The 4,279-nt window shown below is 45.9% G+C and overlaps 1 protein-coding gene across 1 annotated transcript in view; it reads right to left on the bottom strand.

Annotated features, from left to right (window-relative positions):
• Positions 1–1,840, bottom strand: part of SSTR5 (somatostatin receptor 5) — a 19,584-nt gene extending 17,744 nt beyond the window's left edge. The window contains exon 1 of the mRNA XM_075830596.1: positions 467–1,840. The gene's annotated coding sequence lies outside the window, so the exon portion shown is untranslated. The remainder of the gene's footprint in view (positions 1–466) is intronic.
• Positions 1,841–4,279: the final 2,439 nt, after the last annotated feature.

Raw genomic sequence — 4,279 nt, 5'->3', positions numbered from 1 at the left:
ACTTCAGCTCTATAGTCTGTTGTACTTTTCCTAGTAAAATTCTTTGTATTTATTAAAAGTTCGAGTCTGCAATTAATATCCCTTGAAGGACTATTGGGCGACCTGTCATATTCTGATCACCCGCTGGTAGTAATTGTGTAACATGTATAAAGAATATACTGGAGCCCATCATCAAGCAGGTTCATATATAATCAATTGTATTGTTACATCCCCAAACACAAAAGCAATAACTATTTGGTGACATATAATGACTTGTAAAGTACATAAGTAGCAGAGCTGAATTTGTCATCTAACTCTATGAGGCTGCTTAGTTTGTGCACAGTGATAACATAAAGTAGTGAGTGAACCTGCAGTGCTATAAGACCACCAATAAATAACACATTGTGATAACTCCAGGATGTTAAATGGAAAACTCAGCTCTGCTACATCTGAGAAACTCAGTTTATTTATGAATAAGTTGACTTACCTGAATGCTTTCTGTTCTTCTCTGTTCTTTTAAGCAAGTTTTCCATATCTCCATAAACTTCGAAGTCTCCCCCTGGTTCTGTAGATCTGCCCAGTCCTGCAGGTGGAGAGCTTCAACGTCCTCCCTCACCCGTCCTCAGTATTGCAGGCTGCTCCTGTTCACCTGTCCTCAGTAGTGCAGGCTGCTCTTGCTCACCCGTCCTCAGTAGTGCAGGTTGCTCCTGTTCACCTGTCCTCAGTAGTGCAGGCTGCTCCTGTTCACCTGTCCTGAGTAGTGCAGGCTGCTCCTGTTCACCTGTCCTCAGTAGTGCAGGCTGCTTCTGCTCACTTGTCCTTGGTAGAGCAAACTGCTCCTGTTCACCTGTCCTCAGTAGTGCAGGCTGCTCCTGCTCACCCGTCCTCAGTACTGCAGGCTGCTCCTGTTCACCTGTCCTCAGTAGTGCAGGCTGCTCCTGCTCACTTGTCCTTGGTAGAGCAAACTGCTTCTGTTCACCTGTCCTCAGTAGTGCAGGCTGCTCTTGTTCACCTGTCCACAGTAGTGCAGGCTGCTCCTGTTCAACAGTCCTTAGCAGTGCAGCGTGTTTCTGTACATCTGTCCTCAGTAGTGCAGACTTCTCCTGTTCACCTGTCCTCGGTAGTGCAGACTGCTCCTGTTCAAGTCCTTAGCAGTGCAGCTTGATCCTGTACATCTGTCCTCAGTAGTGCAGGGTGCTCCTGTTCACCTGTCCTCAGTAGTGCAGGTTGCTCCTGTTCACCTGTCCTCAGTAGTGCAGAATGCTCCTGTTCACCTGTCCTCAGTAGTGCAGGCTGCTCCTGCAAACCTGTCTTTAGTAGTTCAGGCTGATTCTGCACAGCAGTCCTTAGCAGTGCAGCTTTACTCTGTTTACCTGTCCTCAGTAGTGCAGGCTGTTCCTGTTCACCTGTCCTCAGTAGTGCAGGCTGCTCCTGTTCACCTGTCCTCAGTAGTGCAGCCTGATTCTGTGCCCCTGTTTTCAGCAGTCCGGGAGGCTTCTGTGCTTCTGGGTCCAGGATCACATTGAAGTCTTGTAGTTGGTTTCTCCTCTTCAGCGCTTATCATGGTTTCATATCCATTCACATTGTGGGGTAGCAGGCAGTGCGCTTGTACCTATGGATGGAGCAATGAGTGGGGTCCTGAGGGTCACCTGAGCTGCTCCCTCTCCTGTAGAAGAGACTGCAAGTGTGGAGCTCAACTACTCCAGCAGCTGCTCATATATGGCTCAGCCTGTGATGTGGAGATGTCATCCCTCCCGTGCAGGAGCAGCAGACATGTACAGCCTCATACACACACAGCTCTGCACCACAGGTTATCCACATCACTGCTCTATCAAGCCAAGTGCATGATTGATCCAGCCACTGTGTGCAGAGGAAGGTGAGCTATGGATTTCCATTCCAAGTGATAGGTGTTTGTCAGGTCTTACCTAATCCAGTCACTCAGGGGAGGGGAGGGTGAGCTGGGTGGCACAGGATCAGCAGGAATGACACAAGTCTGGTGAAATGCCATGAACCCATAGGGTGGGGTTGGTTACATAGGGCTATAGGTGAACATATAGTAAATGTTTTATATGTAGGTTATTGACTACAACTCTCAGCAAGTGCTGGCAGTCTCCCAGTAGATATAGAACCACAAGTTAGCTTCTAATTTGTAAAAGTCCTTATATTTAAGGAGCAGTGATGTCATCAGTTGTAATGGTGAATGGTGATGTCATCACTTATGTGTAAGGCAGTCATAACGAGAATGGCGAACTTCAGGAAAGGAGGATGGGTGGGGGGCTTGGGGTTAGAGTGCCATACCTACAGGAAAATACAGATTATTTTTTTTCCTGGAGTTATATTATAAGGGTACGGTGTATAGAGAGTATATAGAGACTATGGACATATAAGACTGTAACTTATACAAATTATTTCATGTTAATCATGTCTCATTTGCTCGCCCCAGGGGGCTCCATCTGTCCATGTATGTGATATTATGTACAGCACATGTGACGTCACTATAGAGAAGACATCTACTACTTGTATTTAGGACATAAGGACCTTCATTGTAGAAAGAGTCTGGGAATTGAATTCTGGGTATTGAGATCTTGGGTAGAATTCCAATCTTAGGAGACTTTGTTTTCTCAGTCTTAAAAAACCACAATGGACAGTCAATAAAACTGTCAGTAGGGACTGACAGTTTCTCCACTTTATTACTAGAGCATGGTGGTGGGGAAAAGGGCTAAGAGGGTTGATGAATATGCTGCAGCACCACTAGAAGGAGTGGGTAGGGGGTATATGTGCAGCGGCTGCCTCACTTGTGCCCACCAGGAAAGAGTGGAGAATAGGTGTGCAAACTCTGAAGTAACAGTTATGGCCACCAGGTGGAAGTTGGTAGAGGGTAGTTGTGCAGTTGCTGCAGACCCACTTGTGGCCACCAGGGGAGGGGTTAGAGGGTAGGTGTGCAGAGCTGTTGTTCCACTTGTAGCCACCATAGAAGAGAGGTAGAGCAAAGCATTGCAGACTCTGCAATACCACTTGTGGCCACCAGGGTAGGAAGGTTGAGTAAAGCAGTATATATGCTGTAGTACTGCTTGTGACCACCAGAAAAGGGAGGTAGCGGAAAGCAGTTCAGATTCTGTACAGTACTTGTCGTTACCGTGGAAGAGAGGTAGAGGAAAGCAGCTTAAATGCTGCAGTACCAATTGTGGCCACCAGGGAAGTAATGTAGAGTAAAGCTGTTTTCCACCAGGGAGGTGAGGTAGCAGAAAGCAGTTCAGATGCTGCAGTACCACTTAAGACCACCAGGGTCTGAAGGCCAACCAAACTTTAGTAGTCTGCTTAGTGTAGATAACTCTGCGGTCTATAAGTACTTTCTATATTCATATGAATTATGATACTAGGCTATCATTAGTTTTCACTACACAGACCACAGCATGTGGTGGTGGGGTAGAAAGGGGTTAGAGAGAGAATTATGCAGCACCACTTGTTCCCTGGGGTGGGGGTAGTTGGTACAGGTAACTTCAGTACCACTTGTATCCACCAGGGGAAGCCCACGTTCACAGTTCCAAAACAGAACATTGTCTGATTCCGGGGATTCCAACATTATTCAATGTGCGTCTAGACAGTCTAATCGTGACTCCTAATTTATTTTATTCTTTTATTATGTATACGAGAAGTCTGAACGAGATGGCAGCGTCCGAAATTCAGTGAACAGAAGAGAATGTTTAGCTCCAGCACCATCTACAGAGATGAGGTCATGATCATCCGGTGGTCTCATCTCCATACACTTGAATTATTCCCGAATCACAATCAGCCGGCAGCCTAGAATATTGCATCTTGGTCTAATTTCATGGCTGCAAACAATTGTATTCAATTTCCAGGAACATGTTGCTGCCAGGCACTGGAATCTATTAAGATGGCATGTGACACAGTCTGAGCGGACACAATGCCGCACGGCCACTGGGAATGGGCAGACTCCATGTGAGGCTATCATTAACTTCAATACATAGTTTGCTTTCTAATACATGATATACTGTAGGTTGTGAGCAAAACCTATGTGATCAGATTCCTCTTAACCTCCTCCTGGAAAAATCTCTTCTGGCCCTCTGTGTAATGCAGGGATAGGCTGGGTCCGAGATGGGCCCACCTTGATCCTAGAGGTAGATCCCAGAGGGTGAACTATAAACAAATGGGGATCACATTCGATGACCTCTTTAGGTTTTGCTGCTACATTACTTAAAAACTGCAGGATCAAGTTCCAGTGTTGAATACATAAAAAAAATAAAAAATGAAATTCCATAATTTGTTCTTAAAGGAATCC

This window comes from Rhinoderma darwinii, chromosome 6 (genome assembly GCF_050947455.1).
Source record: "Rhinoderma darwinii isolate aRhiDar2 chromosome 6, aRhiDar2.hap1, whole genome shotgun sequence".
NCBI classification, from domain to species: Eukaryota; Metazoa; Chordata; class Amphibia; order Anura; family Rhinodermatidae; genus Rhinoderma; species Rhinoderma darwinii.
This window is presented reverse-complemented; position numbering and strand designations above follow the sequence as displayed.